Source organism: Herpailurus yagouaroundi, unplaced genomic scaffold, assembly GCF_014898765.1.
Source record: "Herpailurus yagouaroundi ecotype Mexico unplaced genomic scaffold, PumYag 187, whole genome shotgun sequence".
NCBI lineage: Eukaryota > Metazoa > Chordata > Mammalia > Carnivora > Felidae > Herpailurus > Herpailurus yagouaroundi.
The window spans coordinates 20,281,534-20,304,986 of record NW_024412418.1 but is presented as its reverse complement, the minus strand read 5'-3'; the positions used below and the strand labels follow the sequence as shown (position 1 = coordinate 20,304,986).

General features: G+C 34.3%; 1 protein-coding gene across 8 annotated transcripts in view; it reads right to left on the bottom strand.

The window, feature by feature from the left end:
* Window positions 1-23,453, bottom strand: part of IMMP1L (inner mitochondrial membrane peptidase subunit 1) — an 83,011-nt gene that overhangs the window by 31,715 nt on the left and 27,843 nt on the right. For 2 of the 8 annotated variants that reach the window (XM_040495544.1, XM_040495543.1), the window contains one exon: window positions 19,465-19,724. The exons of the other annotated variants lie outside the window; for them this stretch is intronic. The gene's annotated coding sequence lies outside the window, so the exon portion shown is untranslated. The remainder of the gene's footprint in view (window positions 1-19,464; window positions 19,725-23,453) is intronic. 8 annotated transcript variants of the gene reach the window in all.

Below are 23,453 nucleotides of genomic sequence, written 5' to 3'. Positions count from 1 at the left end.
GTCTATTGTTGTTGTTTCTTTTATGTGTATTTCAGATAATACAAATGAGCAAACATTAAATTATTGGAAGCAAGATTCTCAATGTTAGAGAGAAAGAAGCGAGAAATATGGAATAAAGGGTTAGGAAGGTGTTGGCTGTATCAAAACAAAATTTTTAAATTTATTTATCCTGAGAGAGAGAGCACGTGTGAGTAGGGGAAGGGGTAGAGAGAAGGAGAGAGAGAATTCCAAGCAGGCTCCTCACTGCCAGCTCAACATAGGGCTTGAACTCACAAACCATGAGATCATGACCTAAGCCAAAATCAATGATACGTAACCAAATGAGCAATCCTCATGTCCCAAAACAAACTTATTTAAATAAAGAAGTGTGTGTGTGTGTGTGTGTGTGTGTGTGTGTGTGTGTGTGTGGTATGTCTGCCTGTCTATATATTTTTTTTTATTTTTTTTTCAACGTTTTTATTTATTTTTGGGACAGAGAGAGACAGAGCATGAATGGGGGAGGGGCAGAGAGAGAGGGAGACACAGAATCGGAAACAGGCTCCAGGCTCCGAGCCATCAGCCCAGAGCCTGACGCGGGGCTCGAACTCACGGACCGCGAGATCGTGACCTGGCTGAAGTCGGACGCTTAACCGACTGCGCCACCCAGGCGCCCCTGCCTGCCTATATTAAATATCATCCTAGCTCGGAACACTGAAAAGACCACTAGAAAGAAGCAACGACACTGTAGTAGTAATGAGCACACTTAGCATGCAGATTTTTAGTCTCCAAATCATTCCCCAGTAGGAGAAACAGTTTAGGGCAGAACAATCTTGTGCCAGAAAGCAAGGATGTGCTCAAAGACAAATGGAGGCATAGGAACCACTTTAAAGGGTCTCTCACTGGCCAAATTTGGGATTTAAATTAAAAAAAAGTTAACACAGATAGATGATACATTAGATTTAAAATGAAATCTATTGAGTACATACTAATTTTTTTTAAATAGATGTATGTGTTGGAGATAAGAAAAGCTCTTTATCAAAAAATAGCAGCTAATAAATATAGAGGGAATTAATAGAACTACCACCAATATAATAATTGATTCAGGCAAGGGTCATTAATAGATGCTAAAAATTACTGGGTGAAAGGTTGTTGGTAAACAGGACATATGCAAAGTATTCAAGTAAATAATTTATTATTCACAAAATACCTTTACACAAAGAGATCTGGTAAACATCTTAACTGAGCAAATTTAGCTGCATAAATAAAAGTACAAACTGATATTATGTAGCTTCCTGACATGATGCAAAGACAAGTACATCATCATGAGTGCACTTTTCTTGCCAAAAATGTGTAACCTAAATCTACTTATGAATAATCAGACATATCCATTCCATACATCCATTGTGGTCATTGTACAAGACAACAACTTGACCAATTAAAAAAATAGAAGTTTAATAAGAGAAAAAAAATTAAGAAGACTACCGTTTAAGTTACAATACGGACATGATAATCAAATACTGTATGAAATCCTTAACTGGACCCTGGAATATAAGAAAGAAAAAAAGCAATAAAAAATATTATGGGGATAACAGGAAATTTGAACATGGTTTGTAAATCAAATATATCATTGTTTCAATATTAAATTTCTTTTTTTAATTTTTAAAGTTTATTTATTTTCAGATAGACAAGAGAACACAGCAGGTTAGGGACAGAGAGAAGGGAGACAAAGAATCCCAAGCAGGCTCAGTTCTATCAGTGCAGACAGAGCCTGAGTCGGGGCTCAAACTCACGAACCACGAGATCCTGACCTGAGCCAAAATCAAGAGTGGGACACGCCACCCAGGTGCCCCCAGTGTCAAATTTCTTAACAATATCATGACTATGCAGGAGAATGATCTTGTTTGTAGGAGAGAAACACTGATTTAGACATGTTATGTGTAGAACTTTCATATCTTTTACTTCTACTACTGAAACAGAGAAGATAAATACAGAGAAGTTTATACACAGACACACATATACACACATAAATATTTACATATACACACATACATGTATATGTATATACACAGAGGAACAGAGAAAACTAACGTAGCAAAATGTTCATTGTAAATCCAGATGGAGTGTAAATGAATGTGCACAGCACTATTTTTTTCTCCCAATTTTATTACAGAATATAACTTTTTGAAAAAGCACTTGGGGAAAAAAGGATATCCTCACAGTCATTCAATCATTCAACAAATATTTACTGAGCTTCTACGATATGCCACATACTGCAAGCAGCCCTGGAAATACAATAGTGAACATGATGCCTGTCCTTGTATAGCTTATAGTTTATTGGGATTGATGTCACAAACATACAGAGTAAAGAAATAAACACATAAATATATTAAATAATTTCCAAAAGAAAAACTAAGGTAAAGTGATAAAGACTGATGGGTGGGGCATATATTCTTTAGGATGAATTATGAAAGATTTTTGCAAGGAAATACCACTAAAGTTGGGTTCTGAACAATAAGAAAATAACAATAATGGAAAGGACAGGAAGAATTTTATGGGCAGAAAAAATAGCATGCATGTGCTTTAAAAAAATAAAAGAAGGCTGGAGCACTATGTGGAGGACATAAAATGAGAATAAAGAGATAGGCAAGATTATTTACAGTCTTCCAGAATTTGGGATTTTATTCTAAGACTAATGGGAAGCCACTGAAGGATCTTAATTAAACAGAAGAGTAACATAATTTGATTTTCAATTTAATATCACTCATTGTGATGTAGAGGAAGAACTGCAATGAAGGCAGAAATAAAAATGCTGGCAGGGCAGTTAGGCTGGACCAACTACAGTGGTGGCAGTGGAAATGGAGAGAAAGGAATGGATTGGAGAAATTTAAGAGGCAAAATAAATGGCAAGGAAAAAGAAAGAATCAGGATGACCCTCAAGTTTCTGGACTGAGTAACTGGGTAAATGGAGGTCTATCCACAGGGTTTTATTCATACCCATATTTGGAACAGAAAACAGAGTCCAGTTTTGGCCATGTTAAATTTGATATATTCATGATATATTCAAGAGGGTGTGTATGAGATGAGCCCTGGAGTTCAAAGCAAGTTTCACACATGAGAAGTCTTGGAAAAATAAGCCCTATCACAGTGAGGATTGCATTCTACTACAAACAAGAGAAAACCAGAATAATCGGAACTTTATAAAGGGATTTATTTTCTAACAAGATTAGCTACTACATCCAAGTTATAAGCAGAAAAAAATTATTAAGAGTTTACTCCTTACTAATTTGTTGTCTTTTTATCCAGGAAAATAAACCACATTCATTCCATCTACATCTAACTAGCCAAGACTATGTAACTAAAGGGTGTTAGCAGAAAACAGCCATTTTCTTTGTTAAGTGTTGTAGCACTATTTCACCTTTAAAAATCATCTGAGTATTATCTGAAAAAAATTAAAACTTTTTAAAAAGTATGAAAGGGAGATGTGGAAAAGGAGACAACAAAAATAGTCAACTCTTTTAAACATTTTGGCTATGCAGGCAAGCTAGACAGTAGAGCAGCGTTTTTCATCTAACACGTGGGGCCAGACAGGTCCTTGCTGTGGGCAGCTATCTTAGGCATTGTAGGATTTTAGCAGCATTTCTGGCCTCTAGATACCAGTAATATCCCCTTCCCCAGTTGTGACAAACTAAAATGTTTCTAGACATTGCCAAATGTTCCCTGGGGTGCAAAACCACCCTCAGCTGAAAGCCACTGCAGCAGAGTAAGAGAAAGAATGTGGCATTGAACAGGTCTTTTAAAACATAAAGAAACATAGTGGCATGCTTGACAGCCAATGGTAAGAATCCCACAGAGAAAGAGGCTAATGATGAGGTGCAAGTACTAATGAGAGAGGGGAAAAGGGAGAGAGGAAAAATAGACGACTGACTATTGAAGAAAGGAGGCAAGAGGAGGACTTCAATGCCAGTTTTGACAGAATGGTTTATACCACATTAACCTTCTTGGGGAAAACAATAAAACAGTTACAAAATCTGAATAAAATATACAAAATAGCTGTTTCGATGCATTAGGCAGCAGTCTAGGCAAGATGTGAGGGGCTAGGATCTATGAATGAACGGAAGAACATAAGGCAAGCTCCACATTCACCTGGCCTTTTCTCTGAGAGTGGTAGCCAATTCGCAGCACAGGAAAATAAGAGTTTTAGCAGAAAGTAGCAGTCTCACTTAGCCAAGAAAGTAGATGGCACATAAGGGTCAAGCTACAAACAGGAAGGAACCACAAGGCTCCGCTAAACTGCCACTGAGCAGAGTGTGAGTTCCAGAATACCAGCAGAAAGCAGTAAATAAAAGGCTAGAAACCTAAGCAAAGCTGTCAGCCACCACAGAAAACCACACCATGTGAGGGAGACAGGGGCTGGACTTGAAGACCCTCCAAGGTTGGCCATGTTAGTTAGGACTACAGTAAGGTTACCACTGGGTGTGAGGGCAAACTGAAATAGATCAGCCTTAACAAAGAATACAACCAACCCAAGACAGGATTAAAGTAACCTATTCATACACTATCTACCTGCAGAGGAAAAACAAAAGTAAAAGGTTTAATTTTCATAGAGCACAACATTATTTAGAACTCCTGTAATATTTTTTTTATAACCTCGGAGAAGGCCTTCTTTAAAAAAATTGATATATAATACATATACCATTAAATTCACTAAGGTATAAAATTCAGTGGTTTTAGTTTATCCACAGGGTTTTGGTTGTTTTTTTTTGTTTGTTTTTTTTTTTCCTTTTTTTCCCCCAAGCCTACTCAGCACTGTCAGCACAGAACCTGACGCAGGGCTCGAACTCACACCGTGAGATCATGACCTGAGCCTAAATCAAGAGCCAGATGCTTAACTTAATGAGCACCCAGGCACCCCATCCACAAGGTTTTTAGTGTATCCAAAGGGTTTTAGTATATCCATCACCATTACCTAATTCCAGAATATTTTCATCTTCTCAAGACAACAAACAAAACCCCAAACCAAAACCCTATACCCATTAGCAGTCACTCTTCATTCCTTCCCCGCTTCCTTCCAGCTCCTGGCAACCATGTGTCTATGGGTTTGCTTATTCTAGACATTCCATACAAATGGAATCATACAATAAGTGGAATTTTTTTATTGGCTTCTTTTACCTGGCATAATGTTTCCAAGGTTCATAAATGTTGTAGCATATGCATTAGCACATTATTCCTTTTTATGGCTGTCAATATTTCAATGCACAGATACAACATTTTTGTTTATCCTTTATCAGTTGATGGACATCTGGGTTGTTTTCACTTTTTAGTTATTATAAAGAATGTGCTTCTATGAACATTTGTGTACAGGTTTTGTGGGGTTTTCAATTCTCTTGGATATATATCTAGGAGTAGAATTGATGAGTTACATGAAAATGATGTTTAATTTTTTGAGGAACTGTTAAACCATTTTCCAAAGTGGCTGTACCATTTTATATTTTCACATACACAGCAATATATAAGGGTTCCAAATTCCCTACATTCTTGCCAATGCCACTTGTTACTGTCTATGTCTTCACTAGAGCCACCCTAGTGAGAGTAAAGAAATATTTCATAGTGACTTTGGCATTTTCTAATAACCAATGAACAGCTTTTTCATGTGCTTAGTGGATATTTATATATCTTCTTTGGGGAAATGTCTATTCAATCCCCTGACAGTTTTTAAAATTGGGTTATTATAATTTTTAATTTAGTTCAATAATTATAAACATGCTAGAAAATAGGACCAAGTGATTGCATTCAATCAAAGCAGGTTATAAAATAGAACAAAATAACTGAAAGCCAACAGAAAAAAATACACAACAGAAAAAACAGGTGATTCAGATATTAACATTAACATGAAAATAACTATGATTAACATTCAAAACAATGGGGGGAAAGAAGGTGAAGTTGAGCAGAGAATAAAATCTATTAAAAATCAAATGAGGAGAGCCTGGATGGCTCAGTCAGTTAAGTATCTGACTCTTGATTTTGGCTCAGGTCATGATCTCAGGGTTGGTTCGTGAGATCAAGACTCACATTGGACTCTGTGCGGAGAGTGAGGAGGCTGCTTGGGATTCTTTCTCTCCCTCTCTCTCTCTGCTCCCTCACTTAAGTACACGTGCACACACACAATCTCTCTCAAAATAAATAAAAACATTTTTTTTAATCAAATGAAAATTCTACACAACACAAAACCACAGAATAAAATAAATAAAATTTAAAGCTCATTACGTTTATTAGCAGATTAGATTCAACCTAACAGAAGACAAATGAACTAGAAAGCAGGCTGGGAGAAAGTAATCAGACTGAAGCACAGAGAGGAAAACAGGTGGACAATACAGGAAACAAATATTGTCAGAGATCTAAAGGAAAAGAAAAGAGGACAGAAGAAATATTTTGAAGAAACACTGGTAGAGAGCTTTCCAAAACTGATAAAGGACATTAACTCACAAATTTAAGGAATTTAGTACGCGCTACACAATATAAATACAAAAGAAACAAACAACGCATCGAGGCCCAGTACGGTAAAATTACTCAAATTAAGGCAATGAGAAGGCAAAACTGTGAAGAGAGTAAAAAGATTAGTTGTTTCCAGGAATTGGGAGGAGGGATGAATAGGCAGATAACAGAGGATTTAGCGCTATGAAAATTCTATAGTATTGTAATGATGGATACAAGTCATCATACATTTGCCCAAGCCCACAGAAGTAACATTAAGAATAAGACCAAGAATAAACTGTACTGTACCCCATGAACTTTAAATGATCATGATGTGTCAATGTAGGTTCATCAACTGTAACAAATATACTCTGGAGGGGGATGTTGGTAATGGGCATGTCCTATGCATGTGTTGGGGCAGGTAGTACACGGGAAATCTCTGTACCTTCCCCTCAATTTTGCTGTAAACCCTAAACTGCTCTAAAAAACTACTCTGAAAAAAAAAGACAATGAGAAAACTTTGAAAGTGGTCAGAATTACAGACTGCCTTATTTTCAAATGAAGAATTTTGTCTGTTCAACAGAATGGAATGGAATGGAATGGCTAACTTTTTATGAGAAAAATGGAAACCAGAAAAAATTGCAGTATCATCTTTAAAGTGCTGAAATTACCAATCTGTAAATCTAGAATCAGTGAAAAATCCCTTAAAATCTGGAGAAAACTAAAAAACACTTTCAGAAAGCAAATTTTGAGAAATTTTTTTGCTAGTGGATCTGTAATAAAATACATACTAGAGGAGTAGTTCAGGCAAAAACAAAATGAAACAGGCAAAAGCAAGATGGTACAAAGAAAACTCAAGAGTACGTTTGGATAAAGATAATGAAAACATTTTAACAACAACAACAATGTTTTTAGGGCTGTAAGACAATTTGAAGTATTACTTTCATAATAGCACAAAAAGTAGAAGGGACTTAAATGAAGTTAAAATAAGTTTTTGCACAGTTCTGAAAGTGTGACAGTGGTTTGAGTTAATAAAAAGCAAAAAATTCATGTTATATAATATAAAGAATAAAAATATTTATAAAATTTTTTCTTAAAAAGGGATTATATGGGGCGCCTGGGTGGCGCAGTCGGTTAAGCGTCCGACTTCAGCCAGGTCACGATCTCGCGGTCTGTGAGTTCGAGCCCCGCGTCGGGCTCTGGGCTGATGGCTCAGAACCTGGAGCCTGTTTCTGATTCTGTGTCTCCCTCTCTCTGACCCTCCCCCGTTCATGCTCTGTCTCTCTCTGTCCCAAAAATAAATAAACGTTGAAAAAAAAATTTAAAAAAAAAAGGGATTATATAACTAATAAGTTAATATAAGAAAAAAAGATTTGAGTGAGGAAAAATATTTTGATTCCAAAAGAAGACAAGACAGGAGAAATAAAACAGAGGACAAAAACACAAAACTAATAGAAAGATGGTAGACTTACTTCAAAAATATTGTCCATTAAATCTCAAAGAATTTTCCAATTAAAAGATGAAGATTGTCAGATTAGATTTAAAAAAAAACACATTTCCTAGTCACAAACTTTAAATATTACGCCACAGAAATTATGAAAGTGAAAGAAATTCCATTCAGAGTCACCATTTATTTATATCAATTTGAAAACAAACAGGCTTTAAGGTGGTACTACAGACAAAAAGAAATATTTCACAAGAATAAAAGTATTTTAAGAATTCAAAAGATCAAAAATCATGCAAAGTATATTTTCTGAAGTATTTAACAGGAGAGTTAAATTAGAAATCAATAACAAAAATATCATTGAGCATCTGCAAATGTTTGGAACTTAAAGAACATACATCCTTAAAAATTCCCATTTTTTACTGAACAATAAGAAAAATATGACACATACAAACTTGTGGGGGCTATCTACAGCAGTAAGAAGAAAACTTATGGCTTTTAACAAATAAGAGGGGCGCCTGGGTGGCGCAGTCGGTTAAGCGTCCGACTTCAGCCAGGTCACGATCTCGCGGTCCGCGGGTTCGAGCCCCGCGTCAGGCTCTGGGCTGATGGCTCGGAGCCTGGAGCCTGTTTCTGATTCTGTGTCTCCCTCTCTCTCTGCCCCTCCCCTGTTCATGCTCTGTCTCTCTCTGTCCCAAAAATAAAAAAAAATAATAAGATAAAAAAGGATGAAAATTAATGACCTAAGCTTTTATCTGAAAAAGACTGAAAAAGAGGCACAGATTAAAACCAAAAAACATGAAGAAAAAATAACACAAATCAATGATAAAAAGCAAACATGCAATAGCAAAATTCAATGAAAGCAAAAGCTGGTTGTTTAACAAAATTAGTTAAAACTGATAAACCCCAGCAAATCTGATTAAGGAAAAAACAGGGTGAGAGAGAACCCAAATTACCAGTATAAGGATTAAAAAAGTCAACACAAGAGATCTGACAAACACTAAAGATCATAAAAGGACATTATAAAAAACTTTAGCCTAAAAACTCTAACATTTTAAATTCAGTTAAATTTAATTGATACAATTTATCAAGACTGAAGAGAAGAAATTAAAAATCTGGAGCGCCTGGGGGGCTCAAGAGGTTAAGCCTCGGATTCTTGATTTCAACTCAGGTCATGACCTCATGGCTCCTAAGTCCCAGCCTGCATAGGGATCTGCACTGACAGCTCGGAGCCAACTTGGGTTTCTGTCTCCCAGCCTGCCCCTCCCCCACTTGCTCTCTCTCTTTCAAAAAAAAAAAAAAAAAATCTGGATACTCCTATCAGATATACAAGAAATTTAATCTGTATTTAAAAATACTGCTACAAAGAAAAATCCAGGCCCAGATGGTTTCACTGTTATCAGTGAATATTCTTCCAAACATTTAAAGAAGAAATAACATCAACCATAAACTCTGTCAGTAAATAGAAAATGAAGGAATACTTCCCATCTGGTTTTATGCAGTCAGTATAACCTGGATACCAAAACTTGACAAGAGCATAACAGGAAAGGAAAATTACAAAACAAATTGTCTCATTGACATAGATAACAAAAAATTCTAAACAAAACTTAGCAAATTGAATACAATGGTATATAAAAAAGAGCATGAGCAAATGGAGTATATTACAAGAATAGAAAGTTGGCAAAATATTTTAAAATTAACTTGTGCATATTAATAGGATTTTTAAAAAATCACATGACCACCCACACTGCTGCAGTAAAAGTATCTGATAACATTCAACACTTCTTTTGATAAACTAGGAGTAAAAAGCAACTTCTTTTAACCTACAAGAATTATCTACAAAAACAAACAAACAACAATAACAAAATCTTAGGACTTACATCATATTAATGGTAAACCAATGACATGACAATTCACTAAAATAGAAATAAAAACTGGAGGGGCTCCTGGGCAACTCAGTTGGTTGAGCGTCAGACTCTTGGTTTCAGCTCAGGTCATGACTTCATGGTTCCCGGGTTCGAGCCCTACATCAGGCTCTATGCTGATGGCGTGGAGCCAGCTTGGGATTCTGTCTCCCTCTCTCTCTGCCCCTCCTGTGTCTCTCTCTCAAAATAAAGTTAAAAAAAAAAAAGAGAGAGAGAAACTGGAAAGGAAGAAGTTAAAAGGTCATCATTAGCAAATGGGATTTCTCTACACAGTAAAAGAATAAACATGTGAATTTGCAGAGTCTCTTGACAGAAGATCAGTGTGCAAAAAATCACTGAAACTGAATTTATTCATTCATTCATTCATTCATTCACTGAAATAACTGAATTTCTGCATACTAGCAAAAGCCAACTAGAAAACAAAATTTTAAAATAACATATATGACAACTCCAAAAAAAGCATCGAATAGTTGAAACAAAGTCAAAGGAAACATGTATAAGACCATTACATTGCTGAGAGAAAATGAAGACAACCTAAACAAATAGAAAGATACACCTATGTTCATGGATTCAAAGAATTTGCAGGGTTATCAATTCCCCTCAAATTGGTCTACAGATTCAATACAATTCCAGTGGAGAATTTTTTTCCAGTACAAAATGGCACATTCATTGTAAGGTATATATAGAAATGCAAAAAACCTGGAATAGCCAAGGCAAACATTAAATAGAACAAAACTGGAGAAGCTTACTTCAAGTATCATAATCTATGGTTAGTTTACAGAAGAGTATTATATGTGGCAAATCTAGACAAACAGATCAAAGGAACGGAACCAAATAAAAGAGCTACACTTATATGATTATCTGATTTATAACAAAGGTTTTAATACAGTTCAGTAGGAAAAGGCTAGTCTTTTTACTAATTGGTGCTAAGTCAATGAGATATGCATACTGGGAAAAAAAAAAAAACCTTGACCCATAACATCATCAAATATAAAAATTAATTTGAGATAGATTACAGACAAACATATGAATGGTAAAGTAATAAAACTTTTAGAAGAAAATGGAGACTATCTTCATCACCTTTGGGTAAGGCTAAAATATTAACCCTAAAAGACTGCTCAATTTGATTTTACTGAAATTAAAAACTTCTGTATATCAAAAACATCATTTTTAAAAAGGCAAAAAACCCAGACAGGGAGCAAATATCATATCTAGATACTAATATCTACATATGTGTCTGGAAAAGGTACATCCAGAATATACAGAGAATTCCAACAAATCATTTAAAAAAAGACAAACAACAAAAATTAGGCAAAAAACATGGAGATTTCACAAAAGAGGATATCCAATTAGCTGACATGAAAAGTTCATCATCATTTGTTATCAGGGAATTGCCAATTATAAGAGATATTACCATAAAATCACCACAGTGGCTAAAATTACAAAGACAATACAAAAAGCTAAAAAAGATGTGGAGCAAGTAAAACTGTCAATCACTGCTGGGGAAACAATAAATTTACACAACTACTTCAGAAAAGTGTTTGGCAGTACCTACCCCTAAGATTGAGCAATGTTAACATAGATATATATGTCACAGAAAGAGCTGCTTATGTTCATTAAATGATACATACAAAGATATTCATAGCAGCTTTATTCATAATATCCCCAAACTAGAAACTACCTAAATACCAACCATTAAGAGAATGAATAAATTGTGGTATATTCATACAATGGGACACCACACAGCAATGAAAAGGAATAAAATACTGATACATGCAACAACATAAATAAATCTCACATAATATTAGTGACAAAGACAGACACAAAAGATGTATGATTCCATACATGTTATATGATTCAATTTATATTATTCTATTTTATGAAGGCCAAATACAAACAAAACTAAGTGGTGATGACAGAGGTAAGAAAAATAACTAAATCTGTAGGGCACATATTTAAGCCCAAGTAGTGGTTGCACAGGTATATACATACGTAGAAATACATCACATGGTAGGTACACATGCACTCACATGCAAGTGTGTGTATCAATCAATCAATCAAGGCCAGAGAGGATGGGATCAAACAAAAGTAGATTGGCTTTTTATAGAAGTTGGGGCACTTTCTCCAACATAAAAAGAAGGAAAACAAGGTGGGTTCAGATACTGGTAGTTTTGTCAGTTTGATGGTGGGGAAACCAGGGAGCCAATGCTCCAGGCTAATTTCTCAGTCTCAGGCATTGAGGACATGAGCAGAGACTGGGAACTCTCAGCATGGAGCCAGCTGGTAAACGGAGAATTGGTTACAGATGTCTTAGTATCCTACTGCTGCTGTAAAAAACTACTATAAAGTTAGGGCTTAGAACAACACAAATTTATTATCTTACATTTCGAACTATACTACAAAGCCATAGTAATCAAAACAATACAGTACTGGCATAAAAAGAAGCACACAGATGAATGGAACAGAAGAGAGCCCAGAAATGAATCCACACTTATATGGTCAATCTATGACAAAGGAGGCAAGAATATACAATGGAGGAAAGACAGTCTCTTCAATAGATGGTGTTGGGAAAACTGGACAGCTACGTGCAAGCAAACAGCCTTAACAATATTTTTCTAGATCTGTCTCCTCAGGCAAGAGAAACAAAAGAAAAGAAAAAAAAAATAGGACTACATAAACTAAAAAGCTTTTAAACAGTTAAGGAAAACCATCAACAAAATTAAAAGGCAATGTGCTAAATGGGAGAAGACAATTTACAAATGATATATCTGAAAAAGGATTAATATCCAAAATATATAAAGAACTCCTACAATGCAACACCAAAAAAAAAAAAAAAAAGTCCCACAAATAATCCAATTAATAAATAGGCAGAGTACTTGAGTAGACATTTTTCCAAAGAAGACACACAGGTGGCTAAGAGACTCAAGACAAGATGCTCAACATTACTAATCATTAGGGAAATGTAAATCAAACCCATGAGATATCACCTGATACCAGTCAGAATGGCTATATCAAAAAGATAAAAAAAAAAAAAAAATGTTGGCCAGGATGTGGAGAAAAGGAAGACCTCATGCACTATTGGTGGAAATGTGAACGGGTGCAGCAACTATGGAAAAGAGTATGGAGGTTCCTCAAAAAACTAAAAACAGAAATACCATACAAACCGGTAAATAACCACTTCTGGATATTTACCTGAAGAACACAAAACACTAATTTGAAAAGATATATACACCCTTGTTTACTGTAGCATTATTTACAACAGCTAAAATACGAAAGCAATCTAAGTGTCCATTGATAGACAAATGGATAAAGAAAATATGGCATATATATATACACACACACACAATGAAATATTTATTACTCAGCCATAAAAAAAAAGTGCAATCATGCCATTAGTGACAACATGGATAGACCTAGAGGATATTATGTTAAGTGCAATAAGTTACAAAGACAAATACCATATGATTTCACCTATATGTGGAAGCTAAAAAACAAAACAAAGGAGAAATCGATTCATAAATACAGGAAATAATCTGGTGGTTGCCAGAGCGGATTGGGGTTGTGGGAGGGGTGATGGATGAAATAGATGAAAGGGACTAAGAGGTACAACCTTTCGGTTATAAAGTAAGTAAGTCAGGGAGATGAGAAGTAAAGCATAGAAAATATAATTAATGATACTGTAGTAACTTTGGTGACAGAGAGCAATTAACTATACTTCTCATGCTGAAAATTTTGTAATGTATAAACTGTTGAATCACTATGTTGTACACCTGAAACCAATATAATATTGTATGACAACTATACCTCAATAAAAATTTTTAAAAATTTATTATCTTAACAGTTTTAAGGTCAGAAATCCAATATAACTCTCACTGTGCTAAAAATCAAGGTGTTGGTAGGGCTGCATTCCTTTCTGGAGGCCCTAGGAGAGAATCCTTTCTATGTTTTTTTTCCAGCTTCTAGATGCTGCAAACATTCCTTGCTTTGTGGCTCCTTCCTCCAACTTCAAAGCCAGCAGCACTGCATCCCTCTGACCATTCTTCCATAGTCACATCTCCTTCAGACTATTTCTTCTGCCTTCTTCCACTTTTAAGGGCTCGTGTGATTACACTGAACCCACCCAGAATACCCATTCGGGGTCCTTAATTACATTTGCAAAGTACTTTTTGCTATGTAAGGAAATACAGTCACAGGTTCGGGGAACTAGGACACTAGACAGCTTGGTTGAGACCTACCATCTACCACACCAGGATACCAACACACTAAACTAGTATTTATCATAGTGTGGTCCCCAGACCAGAAGAATGGGCATCATCTGGCAACTTGTCTGAAATGCAAATTCTTGGGCCAAACTCAAGATTTATGTAATCAGAAAAGTGGGGAGTGTCACTCAGGAATCTGTATTTTAGCAAGTTGTCTAGGTGATTCTGAAGCACAGTAACATATAAGAACCACTGCTCTAAGCTGTTAGGGTGACCGATGGCCATAACTACCCTTGTGCAGCTTTGCTCATCTAGTCATTTGCTGCTGTGTCATTTATCATATTCCATGTGTGCTGTGAAAAAAAGATGGGAAACTTTAGCATAAAGAATTCTTACTCTATATCGGAGATGGGATTTGTTGGTTTTTATTCTCTATCACATTTACTTTTTTCAGAAATTGATTCACCAATGTAGAGACTAAATTCCTTTAAAGGAGAGCTTATGTACTCTATCAATTAACAGAAATAGAAATGTGAGGAAAAAAGAAATGAAAAATTAAAAATTGTGACTGTCACATATAGGAAAAGAAATATACAATAAATACTGTAAATAAAGTATACAGTATATATATTAAAGCTCCATATAATACTGGCATAAAGGTACAAAGTTGATATCTACTTTCAACAGTTATCTACATTATAGATAAAAAGATTTCTTCCTGGGGCACCTGGGTGGCTCAGTCAGTTAAGTGTTCCACTTCAGCTCTGGTCATGATCTCATGGTTTGTGAGTCTGAGCCCCACGTAGGGCTCTGTGCTGACAGCTCAGAGCCTGGAGTCTGCTTTGGATTCTGTGTCTCCCTCCCTCTCTGCCCCCTCCCCAAATCATGTGTGGGTGTGAGTAATTAAAAAATTTTTTTAAAAATTTCTTCCTATAACACAAAGTTAGAAAACACTAAGTGGGATACAGGTAATAATGGCTTCTTTCACTACACATAAGTAAACCTCCAATACCAACCAAAATAACAACAACAACTACGTAAATGGTACTTATTGCTGTGTGCCAGGCTCTAATTACATATATTAACTCATTTAGTTCTTACAATAACTCTATGAGAACTTAAGTATCTCATTTTACAGATTAAAAATAATAACTGGGGGACAGAGAGGTTAAGGAACCATTCAAAATAACACAGCTCATAGGCAGCAGAACCAGAACTCAAAATGAAGCAGGTGGGCTGCCAACTCAACCACTATGCTATACTGCCTTTAATTAAAATAAAGAAATGTTTTGGAAACTATAATAAACAGGCATATGGGAAAGAGAGAAGCCACACTGATTAAGCCAACTATAAAGGTGAAGCAGTGAACTCTAGATAGGGGAACAATCTAAGACCTCGATTTAGATCTAACCATAAAAGTAGCCTTAGAGTGATTTCAGAATACCCAAAGCTACCAAAACAAAAACAAAAACAAAAACAAAAACATCCAACTGATGGTTTAGGTCTAGAAATCCTTTGAAAAGAAAAGAAAACATTTTGTTTCAGAAATATGAGGGAAAAAAAGTAAAGAATGTTAATTGAGACTACCAAATTACAAAAATTCATTCATTTTAAAGTATAAGCAGCCAAAGAAGTGATTAAAATGATAACTTTTTTTTTGTTTCGAGAAGAACAGTTAATGAATATATTAGCATTTAAAGAAGTGTTCACATTAACGAAAGGTGAGGACAGATGAAGAAGAAAACTCCCAGCCATCATAGTTTTACTACATTTACCTTAATTTGGACAAGAATGACATTCCTGAGATTTCTGTGATTTCTCAAATTTAAAAATATCTACACAAAATACATTTTCCCATATAATGATTATACCTAAAATAACTGAAAGATATATGTCCGTTTCAGACCCTGAATGGAAGTTATTGTGACAAGAAGAGAACAACAGACTCGCTAAGACATGGATGCTGAATGGTGTACTCTGCTCAAGAGCTAAATAATTCACTCTTACACAGCAGCCTCTGCCATCAAAGTAATTCAAATTCCTGCCATTGCAAAATCACCTTCAGGGCTGCTCAAGAATTGTTCAAATCCATAATGTTAAACCTACTGTAAGAGTTGTGCAGAGGCTATTTTTCTAGAACTACAAACTAAAGAGTTCTGATCCCCATAATCTATGAAGACTTTATTTGAACCTATTTATTTTAATGCATTTCCAGAGGAAATAAATGCCTTCACTTTAAGGTTTAAAGTAGTAAATATTGCTTTGCATGTGACTGCAACATCAAAATTATCTGAGAACCTAATACAAAAACCAAACTCCAAAAACAAACAAACAAACTCCCAGGCTCCCATCATAGAGTTAATAAATGAAAATCTGTGGAAGCAAGGCTGCAGAATCTAGTTTTAATAAGCTCCCAGGAAGGAAGCCCTATAAGGACTTTATGCTGTCATTTGAGACAACTAAGACAACTCAGTATTTTCAGGAATTTGACAAAATTTATCCATTCATTAATTTTAAACTGAATGTTAACTTTGGGAGAACTCTATAAATTTCATCATCAAACTTTATCATGCTAACATTGCAATGATTTAAAAACCTTCAGTGTTACTTTTTGAAGTTCACTTCTTATATATATCCAAAATCAAAACTCATTTTATATTTATAAACCATAAGCAGTTAACACTTTTAACACAAATAACAGCTTCCAAAACAGTAAAATACCAAAACCATCCCATTCATCCACCAATAATCCCCCAATGATTACATATGATCCATCTATTTCAGAACAATATACAAGCTATACATGTGAGTTGAAGGGTACTCATTCAAATGGAATAATATCGGGGAGCCTGGGTGGTTCAGTCAGTAAAGCATCCGACTTCAGCTCGGGTCATGATCTAGCAGCTTGTGAGTTTGAGCCCCGCGTCGGGCTCTGCGCTGACAGCTTAGAGCCTGGAGCCTGCTTTCAATTCTGTGTCCCTCTCTCACTCTGCCCCTCCCCCACTCATGCTGGCGCTCTCTCTCTCTCTCTCTGTCTCTCTCTCTCTCCCTCTCTCAAGAATAAATAAAACATTTTAAAGAATTAAAAACACAGGGGTGCCTGGGTGGCTCAGTCGGTTGGGCGTCCGACTTCAGCTCAGGTCATGATCTCACGGTCCGTGAGTTCGAGCCCTGCGTCGGGCTCTGTGCTGAAAGCTCAGAGCCTGGAGCCTGTTTCAGATTCTGTGTCTCCCTCTCTCTCTGACCCTCCCCCGTTCATGCTCTGTCTGTCCCTGTCTCAAAAATAAACGTTAACAAAAAATTAAAAAAACAAAAAAACAAATGGAATATCATTTAGCATTATCATAGGTTAGCTGTCACTGTGCCAGTCTACAGTTCATGTATGGCCCTTTGGAGAGATATCAAGTCTCATAAATTGTTGAAAAAGAAAAAAGAGTTTAGAATCTCTTAAATAATCAAGAATTCCTATGATTCCCATCCTGCTTTTGTTACACCGTACTCCTTTTTAAAAATTTCTTCTCGTTTCTCTCAGTCTAGATCCCTTTCTCTTAAGTCCAAAATCACCTGTTAACTTCTACTAATATTATTAGTCACCTGTGCCAATAAATCTATTATTTGTAGCTTCTAAAGGTGAGTCAAATTTCTCATAAGTTATCAATAAGGTATTAAATTCACATGAATCTACCTAAAAATAATGTGTATCATTGAGAAGACCTTGTATGTTTACAGTGAATTTAATTAAGATGAGTTTATTTGGGGCTTTCCAAAAGAAATAACCGTCTCTAATCTGCCTATGAACAGAGAAGGAAAAAATACTCTCAAGAGCCATTCAGTAAATAGCTGATTTAAAAAGCAGAAAAGTAAATACTATGTTTAATAAAAGCTTTGAGACAAATTTTTTGAAAAGGAAAGCCATTTTAAAAAATAATTATAAGATATTATTAACTACCATAAAAAGTTACCCTGAGAAAATGCACTAGCTGGCAAAATAATTTGAAATTACACATAAACCAAACATTTTGTATTTAAAATATAAGTGATTATGTTACCAGGATAAGAAAAAGAATTTAGTCTACGTATTCCATGGATAGACCTTTCCATTGTGATAGAATTTTAAATGAATACCTTTTCAAATAGTAAAAATACAAATAGAAAGCTAAAAACTTCCTTTATAAACTAACATAATGCAGTTCAGTAAAAATATTAAGCTTTCTCATTCATTTAAAATGTGACAGCAAATGAAGAAACACATTTTGCAATACAATAGCTTGAAATCAGTTTAAAAAATCCATTAATAATGACAAGTTTGCTAGGTAGGTTTAATCAAAGATCTCTACATAAATTTATTACCTATTGATTTTTCTAATAAAGATCTCCTATGAAGAATAAAACATACTATATGTAAATAGAGGCTACAAGCAAATCAATGCATTGTGCATAATGATTAGATTTTAATAATTCTTATAGTTGTAAAAATTATTCACCTATACATAGTTAAATTTTTATATTAAGATTAAGGTTTTATAATTTTTTAATAAAAAGCTACTAAATCAAAAACAATAAGATAAAAATCAAGTTCTATGAATAAATATTTTAAAAGTAAGTACTCTAGGATCATAACACTGACAACACTAATTATCTTTTCTAGTCTTGGCAGTTATGTTGCATACTGTTTGGGTGACTGATGGGATAATTTCACTTCATTTTCTTTCAGTTTATTCTGGACCATGTAGGAGAAGAATATTAAAATAATTAACACCTCTAAACAAAGTACTTGATAAAGTTTTTAGTTGACATAAAATGCTTAAAAAACAAAAACCTCAATTAACTAATACATGATTCTAGAGCAAATAACTAAACCTCTACCTGCTAAAGGAAAACTTTCACTAAGAATTTCTGATTTTAAAAAATGTCACTCAGTATTAATATTAGCTATTTTAGGATTTTTATATATTAAAATCATATATTTTCACAGAAAGCTCTTTTCATTGGTTTGAGATAGCATTACCTAGCATTACCTTAATCATCAAAAATATGTCTATTTTTATATCATTAAAAATGGTTTACCTCGCTAAAAACATTTAATCAGCAGGAATCAAAGCAGTCTTTAATAAACAGGTAAAACGTATGATGAATTCCTTACACCTATAGATATTTTGATTAATTTAGTGATAATGACCTTATATCCAAAAGAACACTAAAGTATTTAAGTTAATATTTAATCTCAAATATAAATCTTTACCAATAGCAAATACACTGTCAATCAACTGGAAAAAGTATACAAGACATTATTAATCAACTTCTTTATTTGAACATTTTAATACATTTTTTAAGTCATACATATAGTTTATGCACGCCTTATATAATTTATAAGTCGTATAGCTTATAATAAGGCTAAACATTAAAAATAATTAATAAAAAGCACATTCTTTGCCTTGATCACCTGATTTTTTTGTTGTTGTTGTTTATAAAATTAATCACAGTTAGCAGGGTAGAAATCGCTTTGAGCTTCGTGAATGACATCCAAGAGATGGGAAAGGATTAGTTCTCAGTTGCTGCCAGTTATAGCGCCAGGTGGCTTTTTCTGCAGTGAAGGTGTTACCGATAATCCCATTACACTGGTACTAAATCTTGCAGACATCAAAATTATCACCAAGGTTCCTTTTCATCCCATCCTTTCCAAATGACTGGAAGTCGCTTCACCTGAAAGAAGTCAAATCCACATGCAGCTGCTGTTTTAGCAGGCAGCAAACTCCCTGAGAATGCCAGTCGTGATTCAATTTTGCTGTGCTGGTGGCCCCCTATTCCCTGTCCAATAATACATCTGTTAAAAAATCCTACAGCTACAAATCAAGTTTAATCCTACCAGGGACCTCATGTTGGTCTTGTCTTCCAAAAAGGCAGCAGGTTCTGCTGTCTATCTCTGCTAGCGTCTGGGGAATACCCTTTAAATCCCAGCTCTACTTAGAAGAATAAGCTAAGGATCACAAAACATGACCTCAAAAACCCTGATATGACTATATTCTGACCCAGAGGCATTCATTCTAGGTGAAGATTAGAACTTTGCATAATAAGATTACACAGCAAGTGAATGATATCAAGGGACTATCCATATGCAGCCGCCTGGTTTTCTATAGACAGCCTGTGCTCTGCAATATGCAGTGCAGACGAAAAAGAGCTTGGTCTTTCTAGCTGAAATAAAATAGATTCACATAAATTAGTTGGCCATTTCCAGATTCCTAAATCCCCTATTACATCTTTTATTGACAGCTCCTGTGAGGATAGCACAAATGTTATTCCTTTTTATTCTGTGCTTCTATAACAATCATGCTCTGTAATTGAAATGTACATAGATTATGGCTCGAAATTAACATCTTGTTTGCTGTAATCTTGGATTACAATTGACTGTGTACATAATAAAATTAGGAAATCAATGGATGGATTTATCATCTCCAAGAAACTAGAGGTATTGTTTAAAGAATAGTTTAACATTTTGTGTCAACACTTTAAATGCAGAAGTCACAGAGAAGTCAATAAAAATTTAAGTAAAAGGATACAACAGGCATCAGGTAATATCTACATAAAAGTTAGATTACATAAAAATTAGCTCATTTCCCTCAAAATTTTAAAGTGTTAAAATTTTCAAACGTCAAAGTTCAGAGAGATCTCCTTTTGAGATTTTCTCTCAAAACCATACTTGAGCAAGAACCAGTTACACAAAAAATCTCTACTTTTTATAAGGTACATGTAGTGACAGTATTTTATACACATCACCTTGATCATTTTACACTTTAAAATATTTGATTCAATTCAAATCGTCATTCAATGTTTTATAGTTCTTAACTATGTGCTTCTAAAGTACTTAAAGACATTCCCTCTCCTATTTGAATATATACAGAGCATTTAAAATGTATAGACTCCTAGAGAACTTTATTTTGTTTTTTTTCTACCAAGTTTAAAGCAGTATGAGCTCTAAGCAAACTTATGTGAAAAGAGACATATACGTTCCCACAAATAACTATGCAGAAAAATTCTAAGAATGTGAAGAGGAGTTCTCTACTTAAAAAAAAAAAAATATTAAGATTTGCCATAAGATTCTTATAAAACTAAGCTCCTTGGTATACTTAAAACACGTCTGACAAGTTTGATTTGCCCACAATTGCTGAGGAACATACTACATCCATTACATTAGCCCTTATTTCCTTATTATCACAATATATTTAAGCATATCTATACAATATCTGATAAGTAGACAGGAATCAGGTAACATAATTATGATTCTGTGTATTAATCAGGCAGATATATACCAATAGTATCAGTGGTAGAGCTATAAAAAACACCGTATGTAATTTCATTTAGATAGTCCATGAACATTCTTTGGTCGTCTTGAATAGGATATAGCTAGAAAATTAATGAGGAATGCAAAAAATACACATTTCTGTAGAACTTTAGAGCTACACTGTTCAATAAGGTAGTCATTAGCTATATATGGCTACTGAGAACTTGAAATGTGACTAGTCCAAATTGTGATGTATTGTGAGTATAAAATACACACTTGGACTTTGAAGACATAGTACAAAAAAACAATAAAATAATTCATATTATTGAAAATAGTATTTTGGATATAATGGATTAAATAAAATAAGTGACTTGCACTATATTTGTACTGGACAGCACTGCTTTAGATCATACATTTTTAACAGTAAATTCCTAAACTAACTGAAATTGCACAACTAATAAATACTAAAGCAGAGAGTTATTCTAGAAGAACAAACATTTCAGTGTCAAATCTGATAGATTAGCTTAGAAAAGAACAAAATGCTGTCATTTCTGCCTCTATTTCACGTTTCTAGGTTAAGGGTAGTGGGGGAGAAGAAGGGACCAACGAGACTGCTGACCACCATGTACCAAAAAAGAACGATATTTTAGTTACAAAATGCTTTAGTGTATTAAACACAGGTTTTTACAAAAAAAAATATATACCTTGGGCAACTTCATAAAAGACTAGTAAGTCTATATGTTACCCCTAATTGAATCCAATAGATAGCAACTTCAAAAAAACATGTCTGGATCTAAAAAGGGTCATGGTTTTCTTCTAAAGGACTGTACAACTATTTATATTCCATTTTTCAAAATACATTATAAGTAATAACTACAGAGATTTGAAGCATGTAATAAAAAGCATGTAATGCTTTTCCATTAGTCTTTTCATTATATACACCAATGTAGGTTAAAAACTCCATTAATTAAGGTTTTACAGAAATAAGAAAGACTACAAATAGTTAAAATATAAAATATATACCTAATTTAATTCAAGAAAGTTAATGGCAGATTTAGTATGGCCAGACAATTGATGTCATACAATTAAAATACAAAGCCTGTCTTTGTCACACACTGGAATATTATTCCAATATAAACAATAGTACATAAAGTATTAACTCATTTAAAAGTTGCTTTTTCATAATTATTTCTTTATAACATTTATCTAAAATACTAAGACTAATCATGAAATATGAGTATGAATAAATAACATGGATAAAATCTAAATTAATTCTTTATGATCCAGCCATGTCACTTTTTCCTAGTCTTTCAAAATTATATAAGTTCTTTCCTTTTCTGGTAACAAGTATCACACAGACACACACAGACACAGAGACACACACAAAAACAAAATAATAACAATAAAAAAACTTTCTAACCATCAATATATGAGTGTAATGATATTCAGTCTAAGTTAATCCCCAGACATCCAAATTCATGAATAAAAATTCATCAGTTTTAAATACACTGAGCCTATTAAGCAAGAACAAAAGCATATGCACAAAAGAGCTTTTAATATATTTCAAAGCCCAGAAGAGCCATGGTCTCATTAAAATTATAAATTACACAAACATGGAATGAAGATTCAAACTGCAGTGCAGCTAAGCAGATTACAGAAAACCCCGCGTTCCATATGATAACACACCATGGCCCTCCCAGATGGGGGCTTGGAACAAAAAGGCCATCACCACAGCTAGGGAAAACCTCCTTGTGATCTCTGGTTTCTGTTCAGCAGATGACAGCCAAATAATATGTTGATTATTCTGTTTGTGCTGCTAAGCTTGTAAGATGGAATAAAAGCGATATGATCTATTGTGAACCCAATGCTAATGTGTTGCTCCACTCATAAATAATATACTGAATTTATTTTGAAACGATCTTTTATCTAAATTTCAGTTTTTAAATGCATGAATTAAAATAAAAGCCAGGATAAAATAATATTTAATTTGATGCTTTAAACTAAAAAATGTAATGACAAGTGAAAAATATCTAAGTACTTAGTGAAGAGTCCAGTACAACTGCCTTTCTTTAATCTCAGCACTGTGATCAGAGACAAAATGCATTTTTAAATAGGTAATTACTCTCATTATGAAATATAAATGCAAAATTAAA